At 44.2% G+C, this 27,121-nt stretch overlaps 1 pseudogene across 1 annotated transcript; it reads right to left on the bottom strand.

The window, feature by feature from the left end:
* Positions 1–860: 860 nt before the first annotated feature.
* Positions 861–27,121, bottom strand: LOC149450911 (histone-lysine N-methyltransferase SETDB1-like; annotated as a pseudogene). The gene is made up of 8 exons (XR_016315187.1): positions 26,953–27,121; positions 25,034–25,569; positions 19,704–19,729; positions 18,668–18,794; positions 9,110–9,266; positions 6,241–6,449; positions 3,918–4,006; positions 861–1,525 (listed from the first exon to the last, which is right to left on the bottom strand). The product of XR_016315187.1 is annotated as a histone-lysine N-methyltransferase SETDB1-like (transcript).

The raw sequence follows: 27,121 nt of genomic DNA, 5'->3' as shown, positions 1-27,121 counted from the left end.
TTAAAGGGCGCCTCGGGACCGCCCCGAGTTTTAAAGGGCGCCTCGGGACCGCCCCGAGTTTTAAAGGGCGCCTCGGGACCGCCCCGAGTTTTAAAGGGCGCCTCGGGACCGCCCCGAGTTTTAAAGGGCGCCTCGGGACCGCCCCGAGTTTTAAAGGGCGCCTCGGGACCGCCCCGAGTTTTAAAGGGCGCCTCGGGACCGTCCCGAGTTTTAAAGGGCGCCTCGGGACCGTCCCTAGTTTTAAAGGGCGCCTCGGGACCGTCCCTAGTTTTAAAGGGCGCCTCGGGACCGTCCCTAGTTTTAAAGGGCGCCTCGGGACCGTCCCTAGTTTTAAAGGGCGCCTCGGGACCGTCCCTAGTTTTAAAGGGCGCCTCGGGACCGTCCCTAAGTTTAAAGGGCGCCTCGGGACCGTCCGTAGTTTTAACCTCTTGGCGCCGGCCGAACACAAATGTGCGGCCTTGCCGTTTGTGCCTAGAAGCCGAGCAGTCGCACATTTGCATGCTATTAAAAAAAAAAAAACAGCACCATGTCCGGTACTCACGGAAAGGTCCTGATCTCCTCTTTTGATTGGGACCTTTCCCCGATCATGTGACTGCCGTAACAACACGTCACATGACCCTAAACCCCGCCTTCTAAAACCCTTAAAGGGCTGGGAGGCGCCTCGGGGTTAAAGGGCGCCTCGGGACTGTCCCTAATTTTAAAGGTTGCCTTGACTGAAAAAAGGTTGAGTAATGCTGCCTTAAAGGACAATGTCCCTTTAAACTGCAGAATAGCAAGACAGGCTAGATCTGACCATTTGCCCGATTGTCACTGACGGCAAACCCGGTGTGTTCATTCCTATAATCTTCACCACGGCACACTAAAGATTGAACTCCATTTTTATTTTAACATGGAAAAAAAAAAAAGTATCAAACATTTAACTCTACAAATAAAGACTATGCCACTGAGCTTCTCTGTATTACCGCAATTCATCATTATGGGTGGAGGTGAGGCAGCGGCGTCTCCTACAGAGACAATGTGGTGAAGCAACGAGAGACGGATGACTGTAAAATGGAGGAATTAAAGGAAACCCTTCTGGACAGAAACAGAGGCTGCCCTGGCCGACTCAAAAGCAAGTTGCCTGGCTGTTAGGCTGCTCCTTTTTTTTTTTTTTAATTACTTGAAGCTACTGGCCAACGACTAGTATGCCAATGACCAGTATGCCAACGACGATTCGGGTCTCGTGATCTGCCTGGTTGTTGCAGGGAAGTTACACAGTAAAAGAAAAAAAAAAAAAAACAGGATCAGCCAGACAACTCGCATTTTTACAAGAGATCAGCAATGGCAGCTGCCGGATTTCCTTTAGGGAAGATTTCCTTGAAGGTCTTCAGCACCATGGATAGGTTTCTGTATTTGGCAGGATGGAGGTTACAAGAGGCGCCCCCGGCATTCTGTGGACCCGCAGCAGCACAGCAGCTTCTTGCCTTCCACACTTCCCACCTCGTAGTTGTAATCCCAGGTCAGCTCTGTGCCGGCTCGTATCCTCCTACAAAACAAGGTCACATGGCGCTCATTCATAGGAAATGGGGCAAGGACAGGCACAGTCAAGTGGGAACATTTGCAGTACTTTTGTTCTATTGGTGGCTTTCTTCCTGAATGCACGCCCCAGGGCTGCCCTGGTGATCAGGACATCACTGTCAACCAAAGCGCTGACCTGGATTAAGCATGCGGTCAGCAAAGTCTGAACTGACCCGCTGTCTATGTGTTCCAGAACAAGAGACTCACTAGGTTAGGAAGCCAGAATTAGCATAACCTGGAAACCAACTAAATTCCACCATGGCTGCTCTAATGTCTTTCCTCACATGGTCACTGTAAAGGAAAGTGGTGAAGAAAGGAATGAGCCACCCTCCATTATTAGTAGAGTCCTCATCTCCAGACTGATCTGTAGCTGTGTGTGGCCACAACCTGAACTGCTAAACCACAGTGCTAATTTTCAGAGTCGCAATCTGCCATCCCAACCCTTACAAGTATGGATGCACCAATACCCGTTTCTGATCGTCGAGTGCGAGTACCAATACTTTCACTCAAGTACTCGCCGATGAGTAGCAATACTTTGTATGGAAGCAATGTATGGAAGAAAAGAAAAGTCTCTCCACCTTGAGCAGCAGTAAACATATACAGGCTAGAAGGCTTCTGACTGGTCAGCACCATGACAGTGTTGACCAATCAAAAGTTGACTAGCCTGTACTGTCATCCCTACACTGAGAAGAGAGAAAGCCACAGGGATTTCAAATACCAGGCCTATGAAGCAGATTCTTTGTGGTGCAATTTGTGTCCATATATTTTGTATCTGACATAGATCATACTGCAAAGTATCGCTACTCAGCCTGTGAAGCCGTGACGGTGCTGACCAATCAAAAGCTGTCTAGCCTGCACTATCATCCCTGCACTGAGAGAAGAGAGAACCACAGGCATTTCAAATTCCCAGCTTTTCCTTCTGTGACACCATGGGTTTGGTGCAGGGATGTTTCCCGCACTGCTCCTGTGTGAACTCGGCTATGACAAGCCTGGATACACACAAGAGCAATGGGGAAACCGCATGCGCTTTGGACAAGAATCGCATTCCTGTTCAAACCGCATGCCATTCTTTGCGGTTCAATTTTGTATTGCTGCAAATCACACTGCAAACTATCGGTTTCAGATATTCGGAGCATGTTCACGAGTACAAGCACTCGTGAAAATACTCAGTATCGGTGCAACCCTACTTACAACACAGACTTATGCCCCATACACACGATAAGAAAATCATCCGAAAAATTCTGCGGAAGCACTGATCGAACGATTTTCTCTACGTTGATGAGCAGGATGTTTTAACCGATAACGATATTGTGAACGAAAAAATCCGGTGAAAAATGTTGTTTTGCATACAAACGACCGATTTTCTACACGGTGGTATGATGGTCATCCAAAAAAAATAAATCTATCAAGCGCTATCACGCATGAGCGGAAACAGAAGATGACCCGGATGTTTATGTCCAAGGAATCTTCGTAAACACGAACGAAAAATCCAGATGTTAAAAGTAGATTGGCCTAATGAGATAATGAAACCAGAATTCTGCAGATTATATTTTATGTATATAGATCGTGTAATAAATAATATTATCCTCATTGCTGGTAATTGTGAATATCGCTCGTTCTAGCCGGAAGGGCGTGGCTACAAGGTCACACGCGCACCGCATCACTTCCACTTGGAAGACCTCAACACTACGTATTGCCCGACGAACGTTTTTTTTTTTTAGATTAGTTAATATGGGCCATGATTTCGACCAACAAACGAACGCCTCTCGGTTGTTAGATGACCGATCGGTCGATTTTCTAATTGTGTATTCCCACCTTTAATGTTGATTGACTCACCATCTCTCCTGGAAGTCCATTCTAGGCATCAAATAATCTTTTGGTAAAAGAATACATTCTTACGTTACTCCCGGACGTCCCTCCTGACAGTTTGTATGTTCCCGTGTTCTTGATCTCAGCTTCATACTGACAGTACTCAAGTTGAGATGGAGAAGGTGGGCATGACCTCAAACTAGCAGGAAGAACGTTCCAAAAGAAGTGGATGCTTGGAAGAGCTCACCATCAGAGGTGGTAAGTAAATCAACGTGAGTGAATTTAAGTATTCTTGGGATAATCATAGGTCTACCCTCAGACATAAAATGAAAAGAAAAAAAAAAAGGAAAGGCAAGGTAAAGTATGGTATGGGCAGCTATGTCTCTTCCACCATCACTGTTCTAGGAGGTAAAGCTCTTCAACTCTGGCAATGTTATGGCACCATACACTGCGCTCACCAGTGCCTGCTGCTAGAAACGCTCTGCATAAAGCTGCACAGCCGATGGTTAATGTCCCCCTTTAATAGGCGGAATGTTAAGCAGATTACTTACTTGCTGGCGAAGAAAGCCACCCAGGGAAAGCGCAGGTCATGTGTGTCCACAAACACATTCTGTACAAACAGGTTGGGACTGCAGCTGTGCTGTAATACAAAGTACAAAACGGGGGATGAGACCTCTGCAGCGCTTGGCTACACAAACAGGTACTGCTATCGGATACGCTACTAATCTGAAATATATGTTCATGCTTTTTATAATCTTCAGGCATCCATATGCCAATACCAAATGCTGTAAGTTGATCCCCAAAATCTGATCAAATACTTCCTACGTTTACACAACTTGTTCCCAAAAAAAAAAAAAAAAAAAAAAAGATATTGCCTCACAGCTAGCAATAGGATTGTCAAGGCAATCTTCCATGAGACTGTATATGTGTACATGTGCTTTTACCGTTTTCTCCCAGCATCTCATACTAATGATCAAGAACCAGGAGTGCCGATCACTGTGATAGCCTTTGATTGGCCATCACGATGATCAGTCACTGTGCAGCATTTATTTCAAGTCGCCAACCTGAAGAACTGAATCCATTGGATCAGGATGACAGCCAGGTAAGATTTCAAAAGAGGTGGTCAGCAATAGCAACTTCCAAACACTCATTACAGATCTTCTGCCCATGCAGTGCATGTGTGGTGGCAAAGAGGGTGGGCTCTAAGGCCTACATGTCGCACATGCGTCTGAGCGGTAGGGGTTTCTGGGTTAATAGTGCGCTCAGAGCACAGAGACTAAACTGTCAAAGATAGCTCTTGGCCTGTACCAATGAGTGGGAACCAGATCTTGATCATGTGACCGCTGTGACAGCCAATCACAGTGGTCACATGATTAAGCAGACCTTCCTGCCTCCTTGGCGTATGAGCCCTGTTATACTTACACGGGGGCCAAACAGGAATGGATTAATAAGAACACAATTCATCAGAAGTACAGAAATATAGCTCCATTCTAAGTTTAAGTACAAGGGATTCTTTGTTTATTCTCTTTACCGATTTACTCTCATGTGACTCGCGCAAAAGCGAGGGGGTGGGCAAGCGAAAGTGAATGGGCGAGCGAGCGAGGGAGCGAGCGGGCGGGCGAAAGGGCGGGCGAGCGAGCGAGGGAGCGAGCGAGGGGGCGAGCGAGCGAGCGGGGGGGGCGAGCGAGCGGGCGGGCGAGCGAGCGAGGGGGGGGGGCGAGCGAGCGGGCGGGCGAGCGAGCGAGGGGGCGGGCGAGCAAGCGAAAGGGAGCGAGGGGGCGGGCGAGCAAGCGAAAGGGAGCGAGGGGGCGGGCGAGCAAGCGAAAGGGAACGAGGGGGCGGGCGAGCGAGCGAAAGGGAACGAGGGGGCGGGCGAGCGAGCGAAAGGGAGCGAGGGGGCGGGCGAGCGAGCGAAAGGGAGCGAGGGGGCGGGCGAGCGAGCGAAAGGGAACGAGGGGGCGGGCGAGCGAGCGAAAGGGAGCGAGGGGGCGGGCGGGCGAGCGAGAGGGGGCGGGCGAGCGAGCGAGAGGGGGCGGGCGAGCGAGCGAGAGGGGGCGGGCGAGCGAGCGAGAGGGGGCGGGCGAGCGAGCGAGAGGGGGCGGGCGAGCGAGCGAGAGGGGGCGGGCGAGCGACCGAGAGGGGGCGAGCGAGAGAGAGGGGGCGGGCGAGCGAGCGAGAGGGGGCGGGCGAGCGAGCGAGAGGGGGCGGGCGAGCGAGCGAGAGGGGGCGGGCGAGCGAGCGAGAGGGGGCGGGCAAGCGAGCGAGAGGGGGCGGGCAAGCGAGCGAGAGGGAGCGAGGGGGCGGGCGAAAGGGGGCGGGCGAAAGGGAGCAGGCGGGCAAGCGAGCGAGCGAAAGGGAGCGAGCGAGCGAAAGGGAGCGAGGGGGCGGGCGAGCGAGCGAAAGGGAGCGAGGGGGCGGGCGAGCGAGCGAAAGGGAGCGAGGGGGCGGGCGAGCGAGCGAAAGGGAGCGAGGGGGCGGGCGAGCGAGCGAAAGGGAGCGAGGGGGCGAAAGGGAGCAAGGGGGCGAAAGGGAGCAAGGGGGCGAAAGGGAGCAAGGGGGCGAAAGGGAGCAAGGGGGCGAAAGGGAGCAAGGGGGCGAAAGGGAGCAAGGGGGCGAAAGGGAGCAAGGGGGCGAAAGGGAGCAAGGGGGCAGGCGGGCGATTGAGCGAAAGGGAGAGAGGGGGTGGGTCTGGCGAGAGAGACAGGATGGGAGAGAAAGTACGCGAGTAAAGGAGGGAGGGAGAGAGCATGAAGAAAAAAAAGGGGGGGGCGCAAGAGAAGGAAAGATGGCAAGCAAAGGGTGAAAGGGAGCAAGAAAGGAAGCATAAGAGTTAATATCATCAAATGTTTTGCATCAGTTTTATCACATGCTTACATTCAAGTATCGCCCCAAATTTCCCTCCAGTTTGGCGTCGATAATGTAACAGGACTCCTCCCCATCGTAAAACTGCCGTGTTGTTCTCCGGCCAATCAGTCCATCACCTCTGTCCGCAGATGCCATGTTGGGCTTCACCGTGATGCCATAGGTAGATTTCAGGGCGAAGCCGCGGGTGGATTTTACAGCCACTTGTCTCTTCACTGGACCTGAGTGGACACAAGAAATGAATACGATTGGCTGCAGTGTCATACTTCCAGAATCACAGTTCATACACACATTAGCCGCCATTAGAGGACATTTGCATCTCCAGCTAAATGATTGGAGCCATCAAGGGAAGGTGTAATTGGGTTTTCAAGGCTGTCTACACCTTACTTCCTCTCCTAGTGACACACAGGAAGTAGAGGGAAATCTCCCGAATGGGAAAACAGAAAACTTGGCAAAAAGTTATACCCAACTTTATTAGTAAAAATATCCCTTAACCACTCGCCCTCCAGAGGATTTCCCCCCCTTCCTGACCAGGCCATTGTTTGCAGTACAGCCCTGCGTCACTTTGACAATTGCGCAGTCATGGAACGCTGCACCTAAATGAAATTTAAGTCCTTTTTTTCCGCACGGATTGAGCTTTCTTTTGGTGGTATTTGATCGCCTTTGCAGTTTTTATTTTTGTGCAATAAAAAAAAAAATAAAAATACCGACAATTTTGAGAAAAAAACAATTTTGGACTTTTTGCTATTAAACATGTCCAGTAAGAATTAAGAAAAAAAAAAAATTTCATCATAAATTTAGGCCAAAATGTATTCTGCTTCATGTCTTTGCTGAAAAAAATCCCAATATGTGTAAATTAATTGGTTTAAGTGAAAGCATCTACATATGGCAGTATTTATACTGGGCTTTTTGTTTTTTTGTTTTTTACTAGTAATGGTGGCGATCAGCGACTTATAGCGGGACTGCGGCAGGTGTTGACACATGGCGGAACTGACTTGGTGTCACTGACAGTGCTACCAATACAGTGATCATAATTAAAAGAAAAAAAAAAACCACTGACACTGTACTAATGGCACTGGGCAGGAAGGGGTTAACATGAGGGGCGATCAAGGGGTTAACATGAGGGGCGATCAAGGGGTTAACTGCAAGAGCCGACAGGGAGAACTGTTTTGTTTACAAACAGTTCTCCAAATCCCACCCCCATCGGAGATGCTCGGTAATCACGAGGCGGTCATACAACACTGTACCCATTTGAATTGTTTTGCATTTTTTTGAGACAGATAAAACTTTATTTTGATGGTGTTTATTCACCACTGGGATTTTTATTTTTTTTGCTATATAAATGAAAACGTCCAAAAATTAAAAAAAAATAAAATAAAATTTTGCAAATAATCTTTCTTCATAAATCTTGGCCAGAAAGTATTCAGCTATCTTTTTAGTAAAAGAAAAATCACCAAAATTAGTTTATAACCCAAAATTATAATTTTTCTAAATTTTTTTTACATTTTTATTTTTTAATATTATTTACGTTTTTTTTAAACATATTGTCATCCTAGCAGTACAGTGTCACCATAGTGACACTGTACTTGTGGAGGATGATGAAGATTTTGTTTTTTTTTTGTTTTTACATTGATTGCTTTTACACCCATAAAGGCTGGAAAAGCAATCATTTCTCCTTCTCTCTGGCTGCATTCTTGCAGCCATTGTGAAAACTGTGAGAGTTGTAATTGGGCCTTGTACCATGTGATCTCTGTGATCATTCACAGATTTCACACGTAGTAAGCAATGAGGTCAGAAGTGACATCTTGCTTACTGCTATTCATGTGATCACTGATTGGCCAATCAGTGATCACACGATCAGGACCTCACACAGAGTCCCATACAGCAAACTGGACACAGCGGGCACCAGATCGCGGTGCCGTGCATTCCCAGGGAGCACGCACAGGCTGAAAATGCAGGCGCCGTTTATGAATGGCAACCTGCTCCTGCACTGCCACCATCCGGCTGTTTATATACATGGGCCAGATGGGAAGTGGTTAAAATTTATCTTTTTTTTTTTTCTTAGTTTTTTTTTCTCTCTGCAAGGAGAGATACAATTCAGAGAAAAAAAAAAGGGGGGGGGGGGCAGGCTTCACAGTGACTGATCAGGACACATGATTGCTGTGATAGCCAATCAGAGGCTATCACAGCAATCATGTGTCCTGGGAATCAGGAGTCCTGGGTCTACGGGACCCGGGGCTCCCAGTGACACCGTGCAGCATGCTCCCAGCATAAAGACAGGTACACAAATATGCAGCCCCACGGAAAAAAGCCCAGTTCTGCGAGACCAAATATTTGTGTTACGTTGGCGCTAAGGGGTTCCAAAATATTTTGCAAAAATTCTTACCATTTCCATACATAGTCTAAATTTCCTAAAATTGTCAAAAAAAAATTAAAAGTCTCTTACTTGCAGCAACATTTGGGAATGTTCTGCATACCATTTGGACAGCACACCCTACAAATGTAATTTGCCCTTTGTACGTCTATGTACCTGCACTAGCTGGATAGGGCTTTTTACCTGGTAAAGTGGAATTGTACAGTACGATGCCGATACACAGACAGATCTCTGACGGGCAGAGATAGATGCTGCCACCCTTGCATGAAATGCACCCCTTGTCTGATCTGTACCCCACTCACTGTATGATGTGGTTAAAGGATCCATTTGCTTTCCTATTACAGATTTTTATATGTGACAACCAGCATTTTTGGCTGTTGCTCTGGTGCAGATCAACTACAAAAGCTGCCAGAATCGGTCGCGTCGCCTGCTAATATCCAGTTACAGCCATTTACATGAGCGCAGGGATTAATGCTGCACCAAAAAAAAATACGATGTGGTCTGTACCTGTAGTGGTGGTCGTGTTCTTTTTGTCCTCGTCTACATCAGAACCAGAAGAAATGGTCTGGACATCATCGCTGTCGTTCGGGTTGGCCTGGGTGGTGGTCTTCTTTGCCCCGCTTCCCACGTCGCTCTCTGAACTGCTGGACAGGGTCAGCACCTCCTGATGGCACAAAACATCCGATATGTATGAACAGCGTGTATTAGAGACTCAGCACGTCCATTAACCCCTTCAATACCGGGCGCTTTCACTGCCCAGGCCAATCTTCAGGTTGTAATATTTTTTGGGTCATAATATTTTGGAAAAGAAATAAACGAAAAAAAATGTTTCACCATCTTTTTTTTTTACATACTGTCACCGGTGCAGTACGGCGTCTTCATATAAGTGGTGTGATTGTGATCAGGGACACTGGTGACAGTATGAAAAAAAAATTATATTTTTTTTTACGATTTTTGTTTTTTCTTTTACGATTTTTTTTTTTCAACCATTTCAGTACCGGGCACCATCCCCCCTTCCTGCCCAGGCCAATTTTTCAGGTTGTAATTTTTTGCCATAATTTTTCGAAAAAGAAATGAAAAAAAAAAAATTTTCACCATTTTTAATTTTTTTTTTTTACATACGGTCACCGGTACAGCGTCTTCATATAAGTGGTGTGATTGTGATCAGGGACACTGGTGACAGTATGAAAAAAAATTGAAAAAATATATAATTTTTTTTTTCATACTGTCACCAGTGTCCCTGATCACAATCACACCACTTATATGAAGACGCTGTACCGGTGACCGTATGTAAAAAAAAAAATTAAAAATGGTGAAACATTTTTTTTTTCCATTTCTTTCTTTTCTAAAAAAAATTAAGACAAAATTACAACCTGAAAATTGGCCTGGGCAGGAAAGGGGTAAAAATGCCCGGTATTGAAATTGTTAAAAAAAAAAATTTTAAAAGAAAAAAAAGTAATAAAAAAAATTGAAAAAATATATAATTTTTTTTTTATTACTTTTTTTTCTTTTAAAATTTTTTTTTTTAACAATTTCAATACCGGGCATTTTTACCCCTTTCCTGCCCAGGCCAATTTTCAGGTTGTAATTCTGTCATAATTTTTTTTAGAAAAGAAAGAAATGGAAAAAAAAAAATGTTTCACCATTTTTTTTTTTTCACATACAGTCACCGGTACAGCGTCTTCATACAAGTGGTGTGATTGTGATCAGGGACACTGGTGACGGTATGGAAAAAAAATGTATATATTTTTTCTATTTTTTTTTATTACTTCTTTTCCTTTTACGATTTTTTTTTTAACCATTTCAATACTGGGCATTTTTACCCCCTTCCTGCCCAGGCCAATTTTCAGGTTGTAATTTTGTCATAGTTTTTTTTAGAAAAGAAAGAAATGGAAAAAAAAAAATGTTTCACCATTTTTAATTTTTTTTTTTTACATACGGTCACCGGTACAGCGTCTTCATACAAGTGGTGTGATTGTGATCAGGGACACTGGTGACAGTATGAAAAAAAAAATTATATATTTTTTCAATTTTTTTTATTACTTTTTTTTCTTTTAAAATTTTCTTTTTTTAACAATTTCAATACCGGGCATTTTTACCCCTTTCCTGCCCAGGCCAATTTTCAGGTTGTAATTTTGTCATAATTTTTTTTAGAAAAGAAAGAAATGGAAAAAAAAAAAATGTTTCACCATTTTTTTTTTTTCACATACAGTCACCGGTACAGCGTCTTCATATAAGTGGTGTGATTGTGATCAGGGACACTGGTGACGGTATGGAAAAAAAATGTATATATTTTTTCTATTTTTTTTTATTACTTCTTTTCCTTTTACGATTTTTTTTTAACAATTTCAATACTGGGCATTTTTACCCCCTTCCTGCCCAGGCCAATTTTCAGGTTGTAATTTTGTCATAGTTTTTTTTAGAAAAGAAAGAAATGGAAAAAAAAAATGTTTCACCATTTTTTATTTTTTTTACATACAGTCACCGGTACAGCGTCTTCATATAAGTGGTGTGATTGTGATCAGGGACACTGGTGACAGTATGAAAAAAACATTTTTTTTTTATGACTTTTTTTTCTTTTACGATTTTTTTTTTTAGCCATTTCAGTACTGGGCACTTTTACCCCCTTCCTGCCCAGGCCAATTTTTGGGTTGTAATTTTTTTGTCATAATTTTTCGAAAAAGAAAAGAAATGAAAAAAAAAAATGTTTCACCATTTTTAATTTTTACATACGGTCACCGGTGCAGCGTCTTCATATAAGTGGTGTGATTGTGATTAGGGACACTGGTGACAGTGTGAAAAAAAAAAATTATATATTTTATTTTTTATTACTTTTTTTTCTTTTCGATTTTTTTTTAACCATTTCAATACCGGGCACTTTAACCCCCTTTCCTGCCGAGGCCAATTTTCAGCTTTCAGCGCTCTCACACTTTGAATGACAATTGCGCAGTCATGCTACACTGTGCCCAAACTACGTTTTTATCGTTTTGTTCACACAACTAGAGCTTTCTTTTGGTGGTATTTAATGACCGCCGGGGTTTTTATTTTTTTTGCTGAACAAAAAAAGCCTGAAAATTTTTGAAGAAAAAAAAAAAACCCACGTTTTTCTTTGTTTCTGTTATAAAAGTTTGCAAAATAAATAATTGTTCTTCATAAATTTAGGCCGAGATGTATTCTGCTACATGTCTTTGGTGAAAAGAACCCAAATCAGTGTTTATTATTTATGCAGGCCATAGACTGTTCGTTTATCGGCCAATTTTTCATCCGAAAGAATAATCGGGCGATTTTCGCACTGTTAGTGGGGCAATGGCATCAGCTGATTTTCGCGGTTCCTAATTTCGTTTAACGGTTATGCTGGAAAATTCGTGAAAAATGGCCTATTTTCGCAATCATTGATGGCAACATCGGTTTACAGAATGAACGATGTTTCGTTTTTCGGATGAAAAATCGGCCAATAAATGAACCGTCTATGGCCTGCATTAGTCTGTAGGAAAGTTACAGAGTTCACAAACTGGGATATATCTGAAAATATCAATCCTGAAGTACTGACAGCCAATCGAATTTCTTGAGGCCCAAAAATGTCAGGACAGTACAGATATCCCCCAAATGTCAGGACGGTACAGATATCCCCCAAATGTCAGGACGGTACAGATATCCCCCAAATGTCAGAACAGGACAGATATCCCCCAAATGTCAGAACAGTACAGATATCCCCCAAATGTCAGGACAGTACAGATATCCCCCAAATGTCAGGACAGTACAGATATCCCCCAAATGTCAGGACAGTACAGATATCCCCCAAATGTCAGAACAGTACAGATATCCTCCAAATGTCAGAACGGTACAGATATCCCCCAAATGTCAGAACAGTACAGATATCCCCCCAAATGTCAGAACAGTACAGATATCCCCCAAATGTCAGGACAGTACAGATATCCCCCAAATGTCAGGACAGTACAGATATCCCCCAAATGTAAGAACAGTACAGATATCCCCCAAATGACCCCTTTTTGCAAAATAGACAATCCAACTTATTTCACAAGAGGCATGGCGAGTTTTTTTTAAGTTGTAATTTTTTTGTCATAATTTTTTGGAAAATAAAATGAAATAGAAAAAAAAAATTTCACAATTTTTTATTTTTATTTGTACATACTGTCACCAGTGCAGTACAGCGCCATCATATAGCAGGTGTGGCGGTGATCAGGGACACTGACTGGTGACAGTACGAAAAAAAAAACAAACACTGCTTTTTTTTTGCAAATTTTATTATTTCTTTTTTCTCTTTTTTTAAGATTTCCTTTTCATATTTCACTAGGACCAAAGTAGTATAATGTTACCATAGTAACATTTACTTTGGGGAAGTGATCAGTATTTAGTTTTTCTTTTTATACAGTTTGATTGCTTATAGCAAAGAATTTCTTTGCTATAAGCAAGCATTTAACTGAATGAAATCGATTCATTCAGGTTTTTTTTGTTGTTAGCTGAGATTGACCACGGCTAATCACATGACACAGATAGGCTGCGATTGGCTGATGAAAGAGCTGATTGCTCGGAAACGCGTCATCGCCCCCCTTCCTGCGGCTCCACGCCCTGTCCTGACGTCACTTCCGGTCGGTGGCCATCTTGGATGCGCTCCAGGCTGGTTCTTCCCCCCTACGTGACACAGCCCATGCTGGCTGGAGAGGTGAGAGACACCTGCCAGCAGACCCGGCTCACACATGCACCGCGGCCCCCTGGACATCCACCCGCCCTCCTCACACCTCCCACAGGAATGACCAAGGAGTACCAGCTGGTACAACTGTGGCCCCTGGAACTCCATCCATCCTGCTGATGGGATCACGCCCAGGTGACGTCCTCCCTATATATCATTGATGCGTGATATATCTCTACCTCCTGTGAGTGTTTTTATTTTGTGTGCAATAAATTGTGACTTTTATACTACACTTAGTCTGGCGCACCTCTCTCTCCTTTTTATGATTGGCCCAGCCTGTGCATCTGATCACTGTGACCAGTCACAGCTAGACACACATGTATACAATGAATGGCATGAAAGGAAGCCATCCACAGTTTACAACCATCATGTGACCTGCTGTGATTGGTCACAGGTCACATGGTACTGGCAACGGGCCGGTACACAGATCTGTCATCGGCTGTGTCCAAGGTACACAGCCGATGACCGATCTGGCCACAGTACGGCCCTGCGTGAACCGGGAAGGACAACATATGATGCCCACCCAGATCGACGAGAGTCCCGCCAGGCCGTCATTTTCCTATCAGCCAGGCAGGAAGCGGTTAAAGACCAGCATTACTGGGCACCTCTGATTCACAGCAAATGACTTTTATCCTGGACTGCACGTCAGAGTAGTAGTTTGGATCCACCACTTGAGGCCAGTTTTTTGACAGAGAAAAATAAATGTAGGCAACCCAGATCTGTCAGATCACCACCTGACGTCTGTCAGTGTACCCGAAAACCCCTCAAACTCAGAAGGTGCAGAATATAGATCGTGGATAGAAGACTTCTCTAGAATCCTTTTCCAGCCAGAAAAGCAAAAAAAGAATGCATTTAACCATTTGGCGCCCAGCCAATAGCCGTATGGCGTCCGGAAAAATGTACTAGCTTTCCGAGAGGCCGCCATTTGGCGTACTCCCGCACATGCGCAGTTCGCGCGCTTGCAGAGCCGCGTAGCGGCACGATCTGTCACCGGCCGTGTACCTCGGACACGGCCGATGACAGATCTGAGTATTGGCCCTGTTGCCGGTACCATGTGACCTGCTGTGACCAATCACAGCAGGTCACATGACAGTTGTATACAATGGATGGCTTCATTCATGCCATCCATTTTATACTAGTGTCTAGCTATGAATGGTCACAGCTAATCACATGCACATGTCGTGATGATTAGCTGTGGCCAAACCCCAGCTAAGCACAAAAAAAAAAAAACCCTGAATGAATCGATTTCATTCAGGTAAATGCTTGCTTATAGCAAAGTAATTCTTTGCTATAAGCAAATTGTGTAAAAAAAAAAAATACTGATCACTTCCCCAAAGTAGTACAATGTTACTATGGTAACATTGTACTACTTTGGACATAGTGAAATATGAAAAAAAAATCTTAAAAAAAAAGAAAAAAAATGTAATAAAAAAAAAAAAAATATTTTTTTTTTTTCACACTGTCACCAGTCAGTGTCCCTGATCACTGCCATGCCAGTTATATGATGACGCTGTACTGCACTGGTGACAATATGTAAAAAAAAAATAGTGAAAATAATTTTTTTAATTTTTTAACTTTCCCGAAAAATTATGACAAAAAAAATACAACTTCAAAAAACTCGTCATGCCTCTTATGAAGTACGTCGGACTGTCTACTCTGCAAAAAGGGGTCATTTGGGGGATATCTGTACTGTCCTGACATTTGGGGGGATATCTGTACCGTCCTGACATTGGGGGGATATCTGTACCGTCCTGACATTTGGGGGATATCTGTACCGTCCTGACATTTGGGGGATATCTGTACCGTCCTGACATTTGGGGGATATCTGTACCGTCCTGACATTTGGGGGATATCTGTACCGTCCTGACATTTGGGGGATATCTGTACCGTCCTGACATTTGGGGGATATCTGTACCGTCCTGACATTTGGGGGATATCTGTACCGTCCTGACATTTGGGGGATATCTGTACCGTCCTGACATTTGGGGGATATCTGTACCGTCCTGACATTTGGGGGATATCTGTACTGTTCTGACATTTGGGGGATATCTGTACTGTCCTGACATTTGGGGGATATCTGTACTGTCCTGACATTTGGGGGATATCTGTACTGTTCTGACATTTGGGGGATATCTGTACTGTTCTGACATTTGGGGGATATCTGTACTGTCCTGACATTTGGGGGATATCTGTACTGTCCTGACATTTGGGGGATATCTGTACTGTCCTGACATTTGGGGGATATCTGTACTGTCCTGACATTTGGGCGATATCTGTACTGTCCTAACATTTGGGCGATATCTGTACTGTCCTGACATTTGGGCGATATCTGTACTGTTCTGACATTCTTGGACCTCAAGAAATTAGATTGGCCATCAGTACTTCAGGATTGATCAATATTCAGATCTATCCCATAGTTTGTGAACTCTATAACTTTCCTACAAACTAAAAAATACATCCTAATTTGGGTTATTTTCACCAAAGACATGTAGTAGAATACATCTCGGCCTAAATTTATGAAGAACAATTATTTATTTGCAAACTTTTATAACAGAAACAAACAAAAACGTGGGTTTTTTTTCAAATTTTTCAGGTTTTTTTGTTAATTTAGCAAAAAATAAAAACCCCGGCGATGATTAAATACCACCAAAAGAAAGCTCTAGTTGTGTGAAGAAAATGATAACATTTTAGTTTGGGTACAAGGTTGTATGACCGCGCAATTGTCATTCAAAGTGTGAGAGCGCTGAAACCTGAAAACTGGCCTGGGCAGGAAGGTGTAAAAGTGCCCGGTATTGAATTGGTTCAACATCATTACAAGTGATTTTAGACATCAGGGATACAGATAGAAAATGATTAGACAACTTCTTAGCAGCTTACAACCTAGGACTCATCAGCCACAGGTCCCCATTAACACACCGCTGACACTGGGTGCGACTTGCCAATCGTATGGCTAGTTGGAGCCTATCGTCCGCAATGAGAGCGGCCAAACCAGTGCGAATCCAACTTGGTCGGAGCCGCGCCGATTTCTGCACTACTTCAGGGGAGACTTCATACACGTCTAGGCAGATGTCTTCCAAGTTGCAACTGAAGTCGAAGTGACATCCGACTTTGAAATTGTGCAACTTCACTGGAAGTCAGATCGGTGTGACCGGTGGGGGGGCGGTAAGTATTAGGACTAGAGCATAGTCAAAGAGGAGGAACCTGCCATTAGCGGCCGCGGATGTCAATCACCGGATCCTGGCTGGTGATTACCGACAATCACCGATGGGGAGGAGGACTGTTTTGGTTACAAAAAACAGTCTTCCTCCCTGACAGCTCGGGCACACTGCTCGGGATGGCTGTGCACATCACAGCACAGCCATCCCGATCAGTGTACTTACAGTAAACCTCACCCCCTAGTAAAACACTCCCTACACACAGTTAACCCTTTGATCGCCCCTCATGTTAACCCCTTCCTGCCCAGTGCCATTAGTACAGTGTCAGTGCTTTTTATTATTAAGTGTTCTTGCATGGCGACCCCTTCCTGTTATCTCACATATATATTCCTATTATTATAGCCAAATTTACCACCCTAACTCCTCCCACGTTTTACACTACATAGACAGTAATATACCGAAACGTGCGGATTGTTCCCGATTGGTGCGCTATTACTTTGTGGAACGTTTCGCCAAATGGTTCACGAAATATCGCCATTTTTGTGGTGAAATTGGTCCCATAGGAATGAATGACGGAATGTTCAAAACTAGAGTGTGAGCTGACAAAAGCTAGAGTGTGAGCTGAAAAATCAGAACATGATTTCTAAACTGCCATCACTCCCTCATTTTCAAGGCCACCTACACAAATCTTATATCATAACGTTCAGCTATCCCCGCTGCCACTAAAAATGTCCACGGCTAAGCCATAGTCCTGATAGTTTTCACAATATTACCATTTGTTTGTAACTCACGCCGCCCATTGACATTTATTGAAACTCCACTCTAGCCACCTCAAATTTGAAGGGCAATTTCTAAACTGCGACTGTGCCTTCATTTTTAATATTTCAGAGACACACTAGGCATCAAAATGTAGGTCTGGGTCTTGTGATTCTCACAATATAAAGCTCTTCGGTATAGGATTTATCATTTTTAAACTACAACCGTTTGAAGATGGCAACCGCCAGTGAAGTGAGCAAGTTGGAGCAGTTTGTTTTTAACCGCTCTTCTCTGCCCTTGCTGTAGAGTGAGTTGCCATAGGAACCTAGGTGTGCGAGCAGGCAGCAGAGTGACAAGCCACTCCACCCAGTTACTCCGCCCACTCCAGTTGTAGACTACTGGTGGAAGCAAGAACACTTCACACAATTTCCCCAGAAATTGTAGCTTTTCTAGTTATTATTATACAGGATTTATATAGCGCCAACAGTTTGCTGAGCACTTTACAATATAACGGGAGACAGTATAGCTACCATACAGTTCAATACAAAAGGGATAGGAGGGCCCTGATCCTGGGAGCTTACAATCTAAGAGGGAGGGGCTTTATTAGCACTGATCACTGTATTGGTGTCACTGGAGATGTCAGTGACACCACGTTAGTTCCCCCCCTCCAGTGTCAGAATGCATGCCGTAGTCCCGCTAAAAGTCGCTGCCATTACTCATAGGGAAAAAAAAAATCCCAGAATCTTTCCCGCCATTTGTAAATGCTATAACTTTCACGTAAACCAATTAATTTACACGTATTAGGATTTTTTTTTTTTTTAAGCAAAGACATGTCGCACAATACATTTTGGCCTAAATTTATAACGAAATTTGATTTTTTTAAATTTTTTTACTAGACATGTTTAATAGCAAAAAGTCCAAAATATTGTTTTTTTTTCTCGAGCGCAAAAAATATAAAAAAAACAGGTGATCAAATACCACCGAAAGAAAGCTCTATTCCTGGGGGAAAAAAAAGGATGTAAACTTAATTTGGGTGCAGTGTTGCATGACTGCGCAGTTGTCATTTTTTCATTTTGTTTTTGTTTTTTTTTTTTAATTGCTTTACTGGATATGTTTTATAGCAAAAAGTCAAATATTTATTTTCAGTCTTTTTGTTTTGTTTATAGCGCAAAAAATTAAAACAGCACAGGTGATGAAATACCACCAAAAGAAAGCTCTATTTGTGGGGTGGGGAGGGGAGGAAATGGCATAAATTTTGTTTATGTACAGTGTTGCATGACTGGCAGTTAAAGTAACGCAGCGCCGTATCACAAAAATTGGCCTGGTCAGGAGAGGGGGTGGGGGGTGGAAATCTTCAGGAGGGGAAGTGGTTAATACTGACATATGGATGATACATTTAGATGCATGACAAACATAAATGTAGAGGCCGATGGGCAAACTTACGTCATTAGACTGGGCATTGGACTGGCGTCTGATCTGGTGCATTGCAGTTTTGCTGAGGGGCCTCTTGATGCCTTCGGGTTTAGCTGGTGCCGGATTATAACCGTACATTCGATTGCTCTCTCCAGCCCTGTGAGATAAAGCAGATGAAACAATAAAGAGTATTGACATCAGCCACATATATTCATGTCATCCTTTTATTACGAAGAACCGAAAAAACAAACAAAAAAGGACCCTCCCCCCCAAAAAAAAAAAAAATCCCCCCAAAAAAATCCTCAAAAAAGAAAAACAAAATCCCCCAAAAAACAAAAAAACCCGCCAAAAACCAAACAAAAAAATCCCCAAAAACCAAACAAAAAAATCCCCACAACCCAAAAAATCCCCCCCAAAAAAACAAAAAAAATTCCTCAAAAACCAATCCTCAAAAAACAAATAACCCCCCCCCCCCAAAAAAAAAATCCCCAAACAAAAAAAAAATCCCCAAACAAAAAAATCCCCAAAAACATAAAAAAATCCCCAAAAAACATAAAAAAAACCCCAAACACACACAAAAAATCCCCAAAACAATCCCCAAAAAACAAAATAAATCCCCAAAAAACAATCCCCCCCCAAAAAAAACCCAAAAAACAAACCAGATAAACCCACAAAAAAAATCCCCAAAAACAACCCCCCCCAAAAAATGCCCAAACAAAAAAAATCCCCAAAACAATCCCCCCCAAAAAATGCCCAAACAACAAAAAAAAATCCCCAAACAAAAATTCCCCAAAAAAAACACAAAAAACAAAAACAATCCCCAAAAAAACAAAAAAAATCCCCAAAGCACCAAAAAAAATCCCCCCCACCCAAAAAATCAACCCCCAAAAAAATCAACCCCCCCCCCCCCCCCCCCGAAAAACAGATGGTTGCCCATGGTACCTAGATGCTCCTTTGCAATCTCTAATTACTACTGGAAAATGAAAGAATGTGATTGGCTGACACAGGTAACTCACCTTCATACAGGGGCTCTGCCCCACAGACTCTAGTATATATATAGACTTACCCTGGAGGTTTGCCGTCTTCAGTCTCCTGTGGCAGAGAGAAGAGAGGTCAGAGAAGAGAGGTCAGAGAAGAGAGGTCAGAGAAGAGAGGTCAGAGAAAAGCCTTCCCAGCACACAGCAGCTGATCAGAAGGATCACATTGGATGAACCAACAAATCCCGTACATCTTGGATATACATGTGTATTGCCCCATGCGCTGTCTGTTTAGCCACTTGCCCTCCTGAGGATCCCCCCTCCATCCCTTCCAGGTCATTTTTTGCGATACGGCGCTGCGTTACTTTAACTGACAATTGCGCGGTCATGCAACGCTGCAACCAAAATTAAATTTCCGTCCTTTTTTTCCCCCCCCACAAACAGAGCTTTCTTTTGGTGGTATTTGATCGCCTCTGCTCTTTTTTTGTGTGCTATTAACAGAAAAAAAAACTGACAATTTTGAGGAAAAAAAAACAATATTTTGGACTTTTTGCTATTTGTGGCCTCGGCTGTCAATCACCGGGTCCTGGCCAGTGATTGCTCGCTGGTAACTGGTGATCGCCGAGTATTACCAATGGGGGGAGAGAACTCTATGTAAACAATACAGATCACTCTCCTGTCAGCTCATGCACACTGCTTTGTATGGCTCTGCATAGCCGAGCCATACAATGCAGTGTGCTTACAGGGAAACACAGACACAGCACATAATGTGAAACAGCACACAGTTAACCCTTTGATCGCCCCACGTTAACCTCTTCCTGCCCAGTGCCATTAGTACAATGTCAGTGCTTTTTATTATTATTATACAGGATTTATACAGCGCAACAGTTTGCTCAGCGTCTTCCCACTACAATTAGTGGGAGACAATACAGCAACAATACAGTTCAATACAAGAGGGATAGGAGGGCCTGATCCTGGGAGCTTACAATCTAAGAGGGAGGGGCTTTATTAGCACTGATCACTGTATTGGTGTCACTGGGGATGTCAGTGACACCAAGTCAGTTTCCCCCAGTGTCAGAATGCCCGCCGCAGTCCCGCTATAAGTCGCTGATCGCCGCCATTATGAGTAAAAAAAAAAAAAACACTATATACACACCGCCATTTTTGAACGCTTTAACTTTCACGTAAACCAATTAATTTACATGTATCAGGATTTTTTTTTTTTTAGCAAAGACCCATATGGAGCAGAATACATTTTTGCCTAAATGTATGACGAAATTAGTTTTTTTTACTGAACATGTTTAATAGCAAAAAGTCAAAAATAGTTTTTTTCAAAATTGTATTTTTTTTATAGCGCAAAAAAAAACAAAACGCACAGGCGATGAAATACTGCCGAAAGCTCTATTCGAGGCGAAAAAAGGACGGACATTTAATTTGGGTGCAGTGTTGCATGACCGCGCAATTGTCAAAGTAACGCAACGCCGTAACGCAAAAAATGGCCTGGTCAGGAAGGGGGGGGGGGGAATCCTCAGGAGGGTGAGGGGTTAATCATTGCATTTTGTAAAGTACACACACGGCACGGCAGGTTTTTGCGTTCTGTGCGGTAATTGCGCATCGGAGTTGGCTGCCCTTCTCATACACAGTGAAGGAAATGCGTATTTGATCCCCGGCTGATTTTGAATGCCCCTCACAAAGAAATGATCAGTCTAAAAATCGAATGTTCGGTGTATTGTAACACTGAGAGACAGAATAGCAACAAAAAATTCAGCAGAAATGCATGTCTAACAAATGATGACTGATCTGCATGTTCATGAGGGAAATAAGTATTTGATCCCCAATCATTCAGCAGGATTTCTGGCTCCCAGGTGTCTTTCATACAGGTATCAAGCTGAGATTAGAAGCAGTCTCTTAAAGGGAGTGCTGCTAATCTCATTTTGTTACCTGTATAACAGACACCTGTCCACAGGAGCAATCAAACTGTACCCCAGTTAAGGATTTTAAGACCAATTTGCCCCTTTGAAGGAGACTGGCCATTCATTACCATTATAAAGCCATACCTTCTATCAGGACACAATTATGCTCCAGCCAAGTGACATTAGGTAGTTTAACCACTTCCCGTCCGGCCCATGTACATAAACGGCCTGACGGTGGCACTGCAGGGTCGGGTGGCCGTTTATAAACGTCCTCCCCGCTCCATGTTTGTGCGCGTTCCCTGAAAGCGTGCAGCACCGCGATCCGGTGCCTGCTGTGTCCTCTGGACAAAGTGGAACACCGATCGTCGAACGATCTCTGTGCGAGGTCCCGATCATGTGATCACTGATTGGCCAATCAGTGATCACATGAAGAGTAGTAAGCAAGATGTCACTTCTGACATCATTGCTTACTACGTGTGAGATCTGTGAATGATCACAGAGGTCACATGGTACAAGGCTATTCACAACAGCCTTGTACCATGTGACAAGCTGTGACCAATCACAGCTCACACAGTAGCTCTCAATGGCTGCAAGAAGCTAGAGAGAAGCAGCTAGAGAGAAGGAGAAATTATTGCTTTTACAGCCTTTATGGGTGTAAAAGCAATCAGTGTAAAAAAAAAAAAAAATCTTCATCACCCCCCACAGTACAGTGACACTGTACTGCTAGGGTGACAATATGTAAAAAAAAAAAAAATATAAAAAAATTAAATAAAAATGTAAAAAATGTTTATATTATATATTTATAATTTGTATATTTATTTATATTTTATAATTTTTGGTTTATAAAACTAATTTGGGTTATTTTATTTTTTTTTACTAAAAAGATAATGGGATAAATTTTGGCCAAGATTTATGAAGAAAAATTTGCAAAAGAAAAACACTTTTTTTTCCAACATTTTTGGACTTTTTCATTTATATAGCAAAAACAAAATCAAAATCCCAGTGGTGAATAAATACCACCAAAATAAAGCTTTATCGGTCTCAAAAAGTCTCAAAAAAATGCTAAAAAATTAAAATTGGTACAGTGTTGCATGACCGCGCAATTGTCATTCAAAGTGTGATAGCGCTGAGAGCTGAAAATTGTCCTGGACAGGAAGGGGGTGGAAGTGTCCGGACTGGAAGTGGTTAAGATCAGTCTGCTGCAGGAGGACATTTACTTAGTCTCCTTTCCTCCAGTGATGAGATTGTAACCTGTGTCCTTATGACAAGTCACAAGTAGTGACAACAGCCAAGAACTGCAAACAACAGATCGACCATAAAGATGAAGATCTCCTGCGCACACCCGGCTGGTGTACACCCAACTGGAGGACCAAGACATACTTAATCTGAATCAACATCCCAGCCCGGGAAGCAGATCCTGACCTGATGCCTGAACAAAGATGGCGTTGTTGTTTTGAAAGGCAGATAAAGACTTTGTCAGGCATTGGGGGGAAGCGGCGGGGGTCCGTGATCTCTTCAAGAAATCTGATGCTAGGTTCACTTTATTTAACCACTTCAATACCAGGCACTTATACCCCCCTTCCCTGCCCAGGCCAATTTTCAGCGCTGTCACACTTTGAATGACAATTGCGCGGTCATGCAACACTGTACCAATATGAAATTATGGGGGAAGGGGGGCGGGGGTCCGTGATCTCTTCAAGAAAATCTGATGCTAGGTTCACTTCATTTAACCACATCAATACCGGGCACTTATACCCCCCTTCCCTGCCCAGGCCAATTTGCAGCTCTGTCGCACTTTGAATGACAATTGCGTGGTCATGCAACACTGTAGCCATATGAAATTATTGGGGAAGGGGGGCGGGGGTCCGTGATCTCTTCAAGAAATCTGATGCTAGGTTCACTTCATTTAACCACTTCAAAACCGGGCACTTATACCTCCCTTCCCTGCCCAGGCCAATTTTCAGCGCTGTCGCACTTTGAATGACAATTGCGTGGTCATGCAACACTGTAGCCATATGAAATTATGGGGGAAAGGGGGCGGGGGTCCGTGATCTCTTCAAGAAAATCTGATGCTAGGTTTACTTCATTTAACCACTTCAATACCGGGCACTTATACCCCCCTTCCCTGCCCAATTTTCAGCTCTGTCGCACTTTGAATGACAATTGCGCGGTCATGCAACACTGTAGCCATATCAAATTATGGGGGAAGGGGGTGGGGGTCCGTGATCTCTTCAAGAAATCTGATGCTTAGGTTTACTTCATTTAACCACTTCAATACCGGGCACTTATACCCCCTTCCCTGCCTAGGCCAATTTTCAGCTCTGTCGCACTCTGAATGACAATTGCGCGGTCATGCGACACTGTACCCATATGAAATTGTTATTTTTTTTCACACAAATAGAGTTTTCTTTTGGTGGTATTTAATCACCACTGGGTTTATTTTTTGCTAAATAAAACTAAAAAACAACTGAAAATTTTGAAAACAAAAAAAAAAAAAAACCAAAAAACGCACTTTTCTTCGTTTCTGTTAAAAAATTTTGCAAATAAATAACATTTCATGAATTTAGGTCAACATGTATTCTGCTACATTTCTTTGGTAAAAATAAGAATTTAATTTGTATTTTTTTTTTCAAATGTTTCTATTTTTTTTTCATTACATTTTTTCTTTTTACCATTTTATTTTTCAGCACACTGGGACCAAAGCAATACAATGTTACCATAGTAACATGGAACTACTCTGGGCGAGTGATCAGGATTTTTTTTTTTCTTTTTCTAACACATTATGATTGCTAATACCAATTCATATTTGCAATCGTTGTTACTGAATGAAATGGATTAATTCAGTCTTTTGTTGTGATTAGGCAAAGCTGACCACATGATACAGATGGGCTGTGATTGGCCCTTTTCTGTATCATGTGACTGCCTTGACTAGTCACAGCTAACAACATAATTGTATACAACGGAGGGCATGACAGGAAGGCATCCATTGTGTATAATTGACAGGTCATCTGCTGTGATTGGTCACAGCGGTCACATGACACTGGCAATGGGGCCGGTGTGGTGATATGTCATCGGCTGTGTCCCTTGGGACAGATCGCGCTGCCGTGCGGCCCAGTGGCCGCACGAGTGGCTCATTTTGACAGGATGTCATAGGACGCCCAGTCATAATGGCGAGTGTCCCACCCAGCCGTCAATCTGCTATAGGCCGGGCGGGAAGGTGTTAATAGTATACATCCCTTCAGATCTTCAGAAAGAGGCCAGCAAGCGAGGGATGCAGAGGTTCTGCTCAAGGACAGAGGGCTCCACAGTGAACTGATTAGCACGGCAAAGAACCTCTTTACCAGTTTTGTTACGTTAATGGCTAATCCACGTTGGATCTTGGTTGAAGCAAAGCAACCACCCATCACTTTCAAAGCCTGGAATGCCGGCAACTATGTGGAAGATGGCTACCCCTTCAAAACCCAACCATCATTTGTATAACACCATTACCTGTAGACCACGCTCACCTTGGTAGGTTCCTCCTTCTTCACATGCTTCTCCAATTCTGCCGCATCTCCCATTTTGAGAGACGACCGGCTATCAGAGTCCAAAAAGGAGTCCGCCATGGTGTTGGAGCTCAACCAAGAAGCCACCTTGTTCTTGGGAGGTCTCCTCGGGCAGTTTGCAGTCTGTATTCTCCTCTTGGCTGGTCTGTCTGGCCAAAGCAGAGTCCTTAGAGGCGGTATCTACAGCCCCGTTCTCTTTCTGTCCCTAGTTGTCCGCCGCGTAGCATAGCTCCGCCATACAGAGCTGGTTGTGATGTCCTCGTTCTTTCCAAAATTGTCGTCCGAACTGTCTTGAGACTCGTCCTGGTCATCGGTGCCGGTGTTTTCTTCGTGGTCCTCCTTGAGGTCAACTCCGCTGCTATCAGAAGATGACTTGACATCGCTTTCGTAACCATCCTTATAGTTTTCTACACTCTCGATGTGGTCCAAATTTGCAAAGTATTCATCTCCCATCTCTAAGCCTTCTTTGTCTGCAAAGTCATCGGTCAGGATTTTACCTGTGAGGAAGCACAAAACGAGAATGGTTCATCCATGTGCTAAAGTGGATCATTTGGGAGGAGGAAGAGGAAGAAGGAGGGGGGGGGGGGAGGAGGAAGAGGAAGAAGGAGGGGGGGGGAGGAGGAAGAAGGAGGGGGGGGGGAGGAGGAAGAAGGAGGGGGGGGGGGGAGGAGGAAGAAGGAGGGGGGGGGAGGAGGAAGAAGGAGGGGGGGGAGGAGGAAGAAGGAGGGGGGGGGGAGGAGGAAGAAGGAGGGGGGGGGGGGAGGAGGAAGAGGAAGAAGGAGGGGGGGGGGGGGGAGGAGGAAGAGGAAGAAGGAGGGGGGGGGGAGGAGGAAGAGGAAGAAGGAGGGGGGGGGGGAGGAGGAAGAGGAAGAAGGAGGGGGGGGGGGAGGAGGGAAGAGGAAGAAGGAGGGGGGGGGGGAGGAGGGAAGAAGAGGAAGAGGAAGAATGAGGGGGGAGAGAAGGAAAGGAGAGGAAGAGAGAGGAAGAGGTGGGGAGGAGAAAGGAAGAGAGGAGGAAGAGGAAGAGGAGGAGGAGGAGGAAGAAGAGGAAGAGGAAGAAGAAGAGGAAGAGGAAGAAGAAGAGGAAGAGGAAGAAGAAGAGGAAGAGGAAGAGGATGAAGAAGTGGAAGAAGAGGAAGGGGAAGAAGAAGAGGAAGAGGAAGGGAAGAAGAAGAGGAAGAGGAAGGGAAGAAGAAGAGGAAGAAGAAGAGGAAGAAGAACTACACTCCAGTTTCTTTCCTAACAGAACAATGCAGCTGCCTGGACTCCCAAAAGTCTGCCCATACATTGTGTAGGGAAAGAGATCTTGGGAGGTGTATCTCCGGGGGCATACCCAACATCGATAGGACCTTACCTTTCATCAGCTACCCCGGCACTTTTTTTTAAAGTTTCTAGTTTGAGGTCAGGTCCACTTTACCAATCTTACTGGAAACAACCACCCTGGTATCTGGTGATGATGTGTCTGCTGCAGGGGCGGACTTACCATTTGGAAACTCCCGGGGTCAGTAGGGGGCCCCATGAGATGCCCCTGGTACCTTTTTCATAGGCTTTTTTGAGTTTGCGCATGGACCCAGGGGCCCCATGATCCCCTATTGCCCAGGGGCCCCATGAGTTGTCAGTCCGCCCCTGGTCTGCTGTCTGTACTAGGCCCTCTAAAACACTGGTCCTATCCTCTACAGAACAGGTGACCAAAGAGGGAAGATTTTGGTCAAGGGACCTGCATAGGAGCATTTCCATAGTACAATTATGCATTTCGGGTCAGTACGCTTTTTCTCCCCCATACAAGATATTTTTTTTTTTTTACTTTTCACTATCGATCTGCTTTAAAATTCTACAATCCAGGATCAATCTCAAGGTAACCCCTAAGTCAAGTAAGCGCACCTGCATATATACAGACAAAGGATCCTTTTGCAATGTCATCCAGGCACCGGATGCCCCACCCTTTGTTCTGCGTTTTGAAGAGCTGCAGACGCACTTGGAGGCCGTGCTGCACCAGCGGTTCGTACAGATACCTGGATTGCATTTACATCTCTTGTTGCATTCATACACC

This window comes from Staurois parvus, unplaced genomic scaffold (assembly GCF_062004578.1).
Source record: "Staurois parvus isolate SC_StPar_1 unplaced genomic scaffold, SC_StPar_1.0 ptg000559l, whole genome shotgun sequence".
Classification (NCBI taxonomy): Eukaryota; Metazoa; Chordata; class Amphibia; order Anura; family Ranidae; genus Staurois; species Staurois parvus.
Note: the sequence above shows the minus strand (reverse complement) of the source record. Positions and strands in the feature narration are given on the sequence as shown.